This window comes from Podarcis bocagei, assembly GCF_964188305.1.
Source record: "Podarcis bocagei genome assembly, chromosome: 13".
In the NCBI taxonomy this organism is placed as follows: Eukaryota; Metazoa; Chordata; class Lepidosauria; order Squamata; family Lacertidae; genus Podarcis; species Podarcis bocagei.
This window is the reverse complement of record NC_138138.1, coordinates 26,894,388-26,905,882: the sequence shown is the minus strand read 5'-3', so window position 1 is coordinate 26,905,882 and position 11,495 is coordinate 26,894,388. Positions and strand designations below refer to the sequence as shown.

At 47.0% G+C, this 11,495-nt stretch overlaps 1 long non-coding RNA gene across 1 annotated transcript; it reads right to left on the bottom strand.

Annotated features, from left to right (window-relative positions):
• Positions 1-3,107: 3,107 nt before the first annotated feature.
• Positions 3,108-11,482, bottom strand: LOC308571385. The gene is made up of 4 exons (XR_014001361.1): positions 11,343-11,482; positions 10,377-10,526; positions 5,817-7,132; positions 3,108-4,714 (listed from the first exon to the last, which is right to left on the bottom strand). It is a non-coding gene; the product is annotated as an uncharacterized lncRNA (long non-coding RNA).
• Between the last annotated feature and the right edge of the window lie 13 nt (positions 11,483-11,495).

Below are 11,495 nucleotides of genomic sequence, written 5' to 3'. Positions count from 1 at the left end.
GAAGGACAGATCGTGAAGCTGAGGCTCCAATACTTTGGCCACCTCGTGAGAAGAGAAGACTCCCTGGAAAAGACCCTGATGTTGGGAAAGATTGAGGGCACAAGGAGAAGGGGACGACAGAGGACGAGATGGTTGGACAGCGTTCTTGAAGCAACCAGCATGAGGCAGTGGAAGACAGGAGTGCCTGGCGTGCTCTGGTCCATCGGGTCACGAAGAGTCGGACACGACTAAACGACAAAACAACAACAACAAACACATGTTTGATGGCAATCTCTTTTTTCTGTAAGGCATAATGCGTCTTCATTTGTTAGCAGTTGAAAATAAATCCAATGTTTTCTAGCATCTCCTTGAAACATCTTAAGGAGGTCAAGGGAGGCATAATGCCAACATAGCGATTTGGGGTGGGGAAGGGGTAGGCTGTATGCTTGAGTTCCTGGACCCAACCGGGATTCAACTGCGGAAATAGCCAGGCATGGTATGAGTCATTAAGGTAACAAAGGAAGTGGCTCTGTGCTAGAGAACACATGGGTGGGCTCTTCTCCCTCAACTTTCTGGCAGTTAGAAAGACAAAAGGCCAGAGTGGAAAGCTAGAAGCAGGAGGAAGCAAGCTGGGAAGCCAGAGAGACAGAGCCATGCCTGATCTCTGGTTGAATCCAAGGCACAGAAAGCTTATGTCCCCCAGTGCAATGTGAAATCTGCCTAGCACCTACGACAGCCTCGTCCCAGTCTCATCTGCTATCTCCCGCCTCCACTCCATTTTTTAAGAGTGCGGCAAAATGCAGACTTTGTGGCTTCAGCATCAAGCCAGCTTTCTCTCTTCCCACTCACCGCTTAACATCCAGCCTGATGAAAAGTTCCACACCCACAGGCGTTTCATTGGGGATTTTAAAATGTCTTATGTTTCAGTGAAGGAAAGACAACAACAAGGAGAAGGAAGAGACAAAGAGGCCAAAAGCACACAAAACAACCGCAAGAGTGGTCAAGAAGCCCAAACAGGAGCTTTTTCCTGCAGAGAAAGAGATCCCTGCCAACTGACCAGAGGAGGGCTGAGGGCAGGGTAGTTCATCTTCCTTTAATGCTCTAATGGACCAGTCTGCACTGCAGAAAATAACCTCAACAGTCGGGGGGGGGGGCTGTGAGTGGCAGACTTGTTGTGCCTTGCAGTTTGCTGGTTGACCTGCGGTCTGTCACTATTAACTTATCCACACCTCTCTGTTTGCCCTGCCAAGGAAACCCAGAAGAAACCCAGTCTTTAGTGCTGAATTAGAACAACTGGCAATCAGGTTTTTCCAGATTGCTTTGCTCATTCCGATTTAGTGCTAAAGAGCAGGTTTTCTGGGGCAAAGAGGCAGGGCAAAGGCAAAACCACCCAGATCTGTGCCTACAAAGTGTGGGCAAGCAGAAAACTCCTACGATCTGCACCCACCCTGTGGAATGCACCCCCTCCCCAAATCAAGGAAATAAACGACTATCTGACTTTTAGAAGACATCTGAAGGCTGCCCTGTATTGTGAAATTTTTAATGTCTGATGTGTTACAATTTTTTATATATGCTGTAAGCCGTCCAGAGCGGCTGGGGAAACCCAGCCAGATGGGTGGGGTATAAATAGAACAACAATACCATCAACAATAACAACTATTTTTTGAGAATTCCTGGAGAACAGGCGAAGTCCCGGCAGACTGGAGGAGGGCAAATGTTGTCCCTATTTTCAAAAAGGGGAAAAGAGAGGACCCAAATAATTACCGCCCAGTCAGTCTGACATCAATACCAGGGAAGATTCTGGAGCAAATCATTAAGCAAACAGTCTGTGAGCACCTAGAAAGGAATGCTGTGATCACCAATAGTCAGCATGGATTTCTGAAAAATAAGTCATGTCAGACTAACCTGATCTCGTTTTTTGACAGAATTACAAGCCTGGTAGATGAAGGGAACGCAGTGGATGTAGCCTACCTTGATTTCAGCAAGGCATTTGACAAGGTGCCCCATGATATTCTTGTAAAGAAGCTGGTAAAATGCGGTCTTGACTATGCTACCACTCAGTGGATTTGTAACTGGCTGACTGACCGAACCCAAAGGGTGCTCATCAATGGTTCCTCTTCATCCTGGAGAAGAGTGACTAGTGGGGTGCCACAGGGTTCTGTCTTGGGCCCGGTCTTATTCAACATCTTTATCAACGACTTGGATGATGGACTCAAGGGCATCCTGATCAAATTTGCAGATGACACCAAACTGGGAGGGGTGGCTAAAACCCCAGAGGACAGGATCACACTTCAAAACGACCTTGACAGATTAGAGAACTGGGCAAAAACAAACAAGATGAATTTTAACAGGGAGAAATGTAAAGTATTGCACTTGGGCAAAAAAAAATGAGAGGCACAAATACAAGATGGGTGACACCTGGCTTGAGAGCAGTACATGTGAAAAGGATCTAGGAGTCTTGGTTGACCACAAACTTGACATGAGCCAACAGTGTGACGCAGCAGCTAAAAAAGCCAATGCAATTCTGGGCTGCATCAATAGGAGTATAGCATCTAGATCAAGGGAAGTAATAGTGCCACTGTATTCTGCTCTGGTCAGACCTCACCTGGAGTACTGTGTCCAGTTCTGGGCACCACAGTTCAAGAAGGACACTGACAAACTGGAACGTGTCCAGAGGAGGGCAACCAAAATGGTCAAAGGCCTGGAAACGATGCCTTATGAGGAACGGCTAAGGGAGCTGGGCATGTTTAGCCTGGAGAAGAGGAGGTTAAGGGGTGATATGATAGCCATGTTCAAATATATAAAAGGATGTCACATAGAGGAGGGAGAAAGGTTGTTTTCTGCTGCTCCAGAGAAGCGGACACGGAGCAATGGATCCAAACTACAAGAAAGAAGATTCCACCTAAACATTAGGAAGAACTTCCTGACAGTAAGAGCTGTTCGACAGTGGAATTTGCTGCCAAGGAGTGTGGTGGAGTCTCCTACTTTGGAGGTCTTTAAGCAGAGGCTTGACAACCATATGTCAGGAGTGCTCTGATGGTGTTTCCTGCTTGGCAGGGGGTTGGATTCGATGGCCCTTGTGGTCTCTTCCAACTCTATGATTCTATGATTCTATGATTCTATGATTTACTGCTGCCATTTCTTTTCACTTTCCCTCTCTGCTTTGGTGCCCTCAGGTGGACATCGGTGAAAATGCAGGAAACAGAAATGCAGAAAGTGTGTTTGTCCAATACCCAGAGGGGTCTAGCTCACCCCTGGGCATAGCTGTCAAGTGCCCCTTATTTGAAGGGACAGTCCCTTATTCCAGCGCCATGTCCCACTGCTGTCCCTTATTGATGGATGTCCCTTAAATGATGTCCCTTAAATTTCAAAGGAAGCAGCTCCTCTCCCTCCCTCCCTCCCTGCCGGCCAGGGAGGAGGGAGGCTCCAACTGTGTTGCTTGGCTATGTTGCTCACCCAATAAGAAGTCTAAGAACGACTGGGGGGTGGAGCTTGCATGCCTTGTGTGTGGCTAGTTAATGCAAGCTGAGGGGTTTTTTGAATACTGGACGCCATTTTGTTGCACGTGCTGCTGCAAACTTTGCAGTGCAAAGCCAGGCTGGGGAGCCATCTTAAGTTGAGGCTGCATAGGCCTTGTGGTGCATGTGATTCAGATTCTATTCAGTTGAACCTCTGGTTACAAAGTTGGTTGGACAGTGTTCTCAAATCTACCAGCATGAGTTTGACCAGACTGCAGGAGGACAGGAAGACTGGTGTGCCTGGAACAGATGAGGCTGCAGGTCCCTTATTTTGAATGCTGGTCCCTTATTTTCAAGGCTGCTGGCCCCTTATTTTCAAATCTGTAAGTTGACAGCTATGCCCCTGGGATATTCCCAGACCTCACCTTCTGTTCTGTCAGTCCATAGCATCCCTGAAGTGTATTAACAAATAGCTTGTTTTGAAGGAGAGTTAGCAATCTTGGGGCATATTTAGATATCGCCGCTTAGAATAAGTGCAGTGCTTCACAGATTTCCAAAGCATGCTTACCTAAGTGAAACGGCAGCAAATGCTGCTGGAGAGATGGCGGAGAAAAGAACTGAATCTGACTAAACACAGACTAAAGCACATTTTAGGACCTATTTTGTGGAGACAACTGCCACCATTGCACCTGCCGTTTGGAGTGGTTTCCATTTGTTACCTTCTGGCCTCCTGGAGAAGTCCTCCTCTGCCCACTGTGAGACTCTTTCCAAATAAAATTGCTTGCACCCTGCCTTGATTTTACATTGAATGGAACACCAGTGGAGACATCATTCACATCTGCTTGTCCAACTTCTGTGGATATTTTTTCCTCCATTTGTGAGGCCTGCAGATGTGGTCAGAATTCTTTAGAAGTATACAGCTGACCATCTGTGTGCACTTGACCCTTGTCCATTCTGGCTGCTTAAAGTAGCCAGAGAAGGACCGAAAATGATATTAACACTCCCTTGTGGTAGGGAGTTGTCCCTTTAAAGCATGTTGTTGCATCTGGTCATTTTATAATCTTCTGTGCTTGCGCAAAGTGCTTGCTCGACTCAGCTCTGGGAATCTCTGGATGAAAACAATTATCTGAGCCTCTTTTTAAGCTTCGCTTCCTATCTGGTTACAGGATTCAAAACCACCATGCCTCTGGTGCACAGATGTTAGCCCAGCCCGGCTGGCTTCCTTTTCATTTGGATGCCGTTTCTGAAGCTTGCAGTCAACCTGCTGCATTCTCAGCCTGCCAAAAAAGTCTTTTGTTAATTTTTCTCTAACACATTTCTATATGTTAGGCTATTGCAATACATAATTTCTCTCTAATGCTGAGGGATGTGTTTCGGCCACAGTGCAAGAGGCACTGGAAGTCTTTTTGTCGTCCTACGTAGTTCTATCTATGTATCTCAAGGAGACATACATAGTTCTCCCCCCTCCCCATTTTATCCTCACAAGAACCCAGTGAGGTAGGCTAGGCTGAGAGCGAGTGACTGGCCCAAGGTCACCCATTGAGCTTCATGGGCAAGTGGGAATCTGAGCCCTGTTCTCCCAAGTCTGAGTGCAACCCACTAACCACTACAGCACACTGACTCTTACATTTCGTTATATTAGGAATAACTGAATGGAAACCTTTTAAGTAACACAGACTCTGGAATATGAATGGCTTACTGGATTGAGATGCTTTATGATTTTTAAGCTTTTGGACTGCATAACTCAGGCATCGGCAACGTGCGACCCATGGGCTGGATCCGGCCCACGAAGACCGTTTTACCAGCCCTCGAGCCGCCCCTGAATTGAGCCACCCACTCAGCGAGTTCCCCGCATGCTGCGCTAAACTGGCGCAGTGCGGCACGGGGACTTACCGACCGGCACCGGAAATCACGTCTGCACACGCGCAGATATCAGAAATCGCTTCTGCGCATTCCCAGATGCTGAAAATCGCTTCTGCGCAGGTGCGATTTCCGGCGTCTGGGAATGCACAGAAGTGATTTCCGGCGCTGTGGACATGCGCAGACGCCATTTCCGGTGTTGCGCTGTGCCAGTCCGGCCCACGGACAATCTCCACGGGAGTGATCCGGCCCATGGCTGGTAAGCCTTGCTGACCCCTGGCAAAACTATTCATCTTGAAGGAAAAAATGGGGAAATGAACATACCCTCCAACATTTCTCCGGTTAAAATAGAGGCACTCTATTCCACCATTATCATTTTATTATTTATACCCTGCTCATCTGACTAGGTTGCCCCAGCCACTCTGGGTGGCTACCAACACATAAAAACATAATGAAACATTCAACATTATTAAACAACCTTCCCTTTACAGGGCTGCCTTCTAAAGGTTATAAAGATACTTATTTTCTTGGCTTGGTGGTCGCTTTACTCCATACCCTCCAACATTTCTCTGATGAAAATAGGGACGTCCTAAGGAATAGGAATAGGGACGCAGGTGGCGCTGTGGGTTAAACCACAGAGCCTAGGACTTGCCGATCAGAAGGTCGGCGGTTCGAATCCCTGTGACGGGGTGAGCTCCCGTTCCTCGGTCCCAGCTCCTGCCAACCTAGCAGTTCGAAAGCACGTCAAAGTGCAAGTAGATAAATAGGTACCGCTCCGGCGGGAAGGTAAACGGCATTTCCGTGCGCTGCTCTGGTTCGCCAGAAGCGGCTTAGTCATGCTGGCCACATGACCCGGAAGCTGTCTGCGGACAAACGCCGGCTCCCTCGGCCCATAGAGTGAGATGAGCGCCGCAACCCCAGAGTCGGTCATGACTGGACCTAATGGTCAGGGGTCCCTTTACCTTTACCTTAAGGAATAGCGGGACATTCCAGGATCAAATCCAAAACCAGGATGGCTTCTGTAAATCTGGGACTGTCCCTGGAAAACAGGGACACTTGGAGGCTCTGAATTTATCAGGGACACCCTGATTAATTGCAGGCACATCTGGAGATTGCTGAGCTAGTGGGGCCTGCTCACATCTGTACCCAAAATAAGGAGTAATCTTTAAAACCTCATGAGGGCGCCATTCACGAAGACTTGAAGGCTGGCAGTGTGTAAATACACGATACATGAAAAGCATGTTATCACACAGATACCAGGCGTGAGTTGTCTTCCCCGTTGTGCCTGCCAATTGGATAGACTGCTGGCTTGAGGTACCATATCAGATTTGGCTTGATCAAGCAAAGAAGAAAGGGAAATTACTGGAGAATATTTTGTATTAATGGAAGGTCATAAGGAGGGTTGCCACAAGTTATTAAACTGAGGAGGGGAGGAATGTAAACTTGGCAGAGGGGAAAGAAGTTATTTTAAAGTGACTTTAATCTCTCCCCCTTCACAAAAAAAGCTTAAACAGTCTTTTAAGAAAAAGCAGGATGTAAAAGCTCAATTGCAAAGTGAGTGTGGCTTAGGTTTTCCTTTCAGCTGGTTTGAGGGGAAATGCACCAAATAGCAGTATTTTCTCAAGAAACTACAGGGTTGTGGGCAACACCATGTTCAAATACCAGCTGTGGGAATGCACTGGACCCAGAGGATACGGTAAGGTGTACACAGCCTAAATAACTCTCGCTGGTTTCTTCCATATTCCAACTCTGATTTAGCAGCAAAGGCAGGCAAGGTGATCGATCACAGGTTCTTTTCATATGAGGCTGAAGTTGACATTATGCTTCCTTTGTCCCTAAAGAAGGTAAAGTAGAGGAGAGTCATTTGTGATGCAAATGTGCATTTTGGACAATGCAGGATATACATTTAGTTCACAAAGGAAAAGCTACTTTAAGCCTTATGCATGAAGACACTGTCAATGGCTGCCCTTCAGCTTTGAAGCATTTGAATTCCAGGTTATCCCTCTGTGATTCTAGGTCTTAAATTGTCTAGTTTAACAAAACAGGGTGGTGGAAGGAAGGAAGGAAGGAAGGAAGGAAGGAAGGAAGGAAGGAAGGAAGGAAGGAAGGAAACTTTGACAGTGACACTCTTATGTATGTTTGATCAGAGAGTAAACTCCTTTGAATATATTCTGAGTAAATATGCACGAGATCAGTCTGTTTAACATTATGATTATGCGTTTTCAACCTGTTACATACTCTTGATAAAAGTGGGCATGGTATCATTTCCTAGTTGGATCAATTTAAGTTATGAAAGGCGTATGCAAGCTTTGGTTATTTTTTTTAAAGTGTTTATTAGCTTTTGAGAAATGACAGTAGACAACTCAAAGAAATAACAGTGGAACAAATAAGTGTGTGGAACACTCACTGCACTTAGGAAAGTGTCAGTCAGCTACACATATTCTAACAAGAGAAATTCTGAGAACGGACCCACAATGAGAGTGCCTAATTTGACTACAGAGGCAGGAAGTCATGTGTTCAGCAGGTAAGCTTGGCATGTGTTGCTGTGTGGGTGGGTGTAACAACACACTGCTCTTGTTTATGAAACATATGAAAGGGAACAAAGAACTCTGTGCTGGACAGAGGAGCTCTGCTAAAGTCAGAAGCTCACATACACCTGTAGAAACCTACGGTGGTCTATAAATCAGGTCTCACCAGGTTTTGGTCCTGGAATTTATTTTCAAAGCCAGAACAAGTGAAGTAGTAACACAGAACAGCTGACTTTTGAATCTTGAGCAGCATGCCTCTCCTTGATCATCACCAAGTGCCCACAACCAGTTTCTATGCATCTGAAATTGCACTAAGGTCACTTAGGTCAGAGACATAACTCTGAGGCAAGTTTGAGCCCCAGGGAACAATGCGTTTTATTTCTAAATGAAGTATTGTCAGTATGAGAGATAATTTTTTTTTAGCTTATCTATATATCTAAAGTTCAAATCACACAAACATGTCTGAAGACCCCACAGGCTGGTGCAGTTCAGAGTAGGGAAACAGTGGACTTGAAAAGAATTGATAGACTTGTAGAGTTGGAAGGGATCATGTCTACTCCAAATCCCTCCAATGGAGGAATCTTTCACCCAGCATGGGGCTCAAACCCACAAGCCTGAGATTAAGAGTCTCACGCTCTACCAACTGAGCCATTCCTCAGTTGTTCCGTTACTACTTCTCACCTTTCTTTATTCTTGTCCCAAGCTGGAAAATAACCCCATCAAGATGTAGCAGGGATAGGTAACCTGGGAGCCTCCAGACATTATTGGACTCCAACTCCCATCATCCCCAACCATTGGCTTTGATGGCTGTGGCTGATGGGAGTTGGGGTCCAGCAACATCTGAGCAGCCACAGGCCCCTATCCTTGGACTACTGTGGCTTGGAAATGTGTGTGTTTGCCCTAAATGGGAGGTACAAACACACAACAAGTTTGCACAATGAGGGAAAAGATGGAAAGAGTGAATATCCTCTCTTCTCTGGAATTATCCAGTGCAGTGTTTTTCAACCTTTTTTGGGCAAAGGCACACTTGTTTCATGAAAAAAATCACGAGGCACACCGCCACTGTGTGCGGAGAGGGAGATGTCAGAGCCCCGCTGCTCTCTATGGGGAATCGGATGAGAGCGGACAGGCGGTCCGCTCTCATCCGATCCCATCCGATCTGATCCCCACCCAGGATGGATGGAAAATAGGGTGGACACAGTCCGGCGCCCGCCTAGTGGGCGAAAATTTGACTTTTTAAAAAATCTTTCGAATTTTTCAATTTTTCCCACGGCACACCAGGCAACATCTCGTGGCACACTAGTGTGCCGCGGAACAGTGGTTGAAAAACACTGATCCAGTGGACAAACAAAAGGAAATGGTGCTTGCTTTAGTGTTTAAAGCAGTGTTTCCCAAACTTGGGTCTCCAGCTGCTTTTGGACTACAACTCCCATCATCCTTAGCTAGCAAGACCAGCGGTCAGGGCTTATGGGAACTGTAGTCCCCAAACAGCTGGAGACCCAAGTTTGGGGAATATGGTCTTCAGTGATTTGAAAGGTAAAGGGACCCCTGACCATTAGGTCCAGTCATGACCGACTCTGGGATTGCGGCGCTCATCTCGCTTTATTGGCCGAGGGAGCTGGCATACAGCTTCCGGGTCATGTGGCCAGCATGACTAAGCTGCTTCTGGAGAACCAGAGCAGCGCACAGAAACGCCGTTTACCTTCCCGCTGGAGCGGTACCTATTTATCTACTTGCACTGGCGGGCTTTCGAACTGTTAGGTGGGCAGGAGCTGGGACTGAACAACGGGAGCTCACCCCGTCGCGGGGATTCGAACCACCACCCTTCTGATCGGCAAGCCCTAGGCTCTGTGGTTTAACCCACAGCGCCACCCGCATCCCTCCTTCAGTGATTTACTGGCTCCCAAATACCTCCAACTCCATCCCTATTGATCTTCTTGGGGGTTAAGTTCAGCAGAGGCGAACCCTCAGAAGCGAAGGGAATTGTGGCTTCCTTTGTGGTAGCCCCTAAATGTTGCACCCACCCTCCCCACAGAGGTGCATCTAGTGTCTTTGTTGTATAGCTTTTTCTGTATGCTGAAGATGTACTCTTTACCCAGATCTTTGGCACTTAAGGTACAGTGGTACCTTGGTTTAAGAACAGCTTAAGAATGCTGCAAACCCGGAAGTAGGTGTTTTGGTTTGTGAACTTTGCCTTGGAAGCAGAACATGTTTAGCTTCCTGTTGAGTGTGCTCCATTTGTAAACTGAGTCCCCCGCTGCGATGGGAAAGCATGCCTTGGTTTAAGAACGCTTTGGTTTAAGAACGGACTTCCGGAACGGATTAAGTTTGTAAACCAAGGTGCCACTGTATTTGCTCCATGGGACCCACCTCTTTTGCCGAATTTCGACTCTTCTCTTCCAGTGGGAGGGCTTTTGTTTTTTTTTTGAACTGTGTATTGCATTGTTGTAACCCACTCTGGGACCTTATGCTGAAGGACAGGTTAAGGACCTTACAGATATATAATTGCCTTAGAGCGGCTTCAGACATTCTCGCAAAGGAAGCAAAGCACGTGTGTAGTAGATCTGCCCATCTGGTTCCCCGTTTTCTGCTAGAATGCAGGAGATGCACAAGGTCCCCACCTGCACACGCCTCATGTGGAAGCAAGGAAAACCAATGGATACTTTATTTGTGAATTCCCTTTTTCTCTTGTCCAGGTAACCTGCAAAAACAGGAATCCATGTTCTGCAATATCTGGCAATGGCCACTAGCAGAGGTGTTTATATATATATATATAAGCCTAGACAAGTTCATGGAATATACATCTATCAATCACAAGACACCACAGCTGCTAAGAATGGAACTTCCACAGCCAAGTGCAGTATACCTCTTATTCCTGGATAATGGGAATAAACAACAGGAACTGGCCGTCCCTTTTAGAGCCTGCTTGTGAGCTGGCTACTCTTAAGAGACTAGATCAGGCATAGGCAAACTCCGGCCCTCCAGATATTTGGGACTACAATTCCCATCATCCCTGACCACTGGTCCTGTTAGCTAGGGATGATGGGAACTGTAGTCCCAAACATCTGGAGGGCCGGAGTTTGCCTATGCCTGGACTAGATGGATCCATCATATCACACAGGCAGTGGTGCCATTGGGACAGGACTTTAGGGCAGGCGTTGAAGGCCCCACTCAGCAGAATGATCGGGAGGTTCCCCAAGCCCAGTGGAAGTGGCCCACCACATTTTTAAATAAGCAAAACAGAACAAATTTACAGCCCCCTTCCTCTTCTCAGAGTCCCATTAAAATCCAAAATCTAAAATTACCTAACCACAACACCGGACCCAGCGTGACCATTCTCATGTTCTGAGCCTAATCAATGCAACGCCTGTGTGGCCACAACCTCAGACGAGGCATGCATAATATAATTGTGGCATTATTCTTTCTCTCTCCCCCCCCCACCCCCCAGCCCAGCCTCTCCACCCTCCCTTTCACAGAGAAACCAAACAGGCACTGGCAAGGCGCACTCGTAACTTACCAAAGTAATAGGAGAAGCATGGCTGGAGGGCTGCTGCTATTTTCCAGTCCCGGCACAGGTTTCCGTCTTTGCAGCAGCTGCAAGCTCTTTGTGCTTCCTTCCTCAGGGCAAATGAGGTCTTTTCTCAGCTGTGGGGCAAGCTGCCTTGGTTGC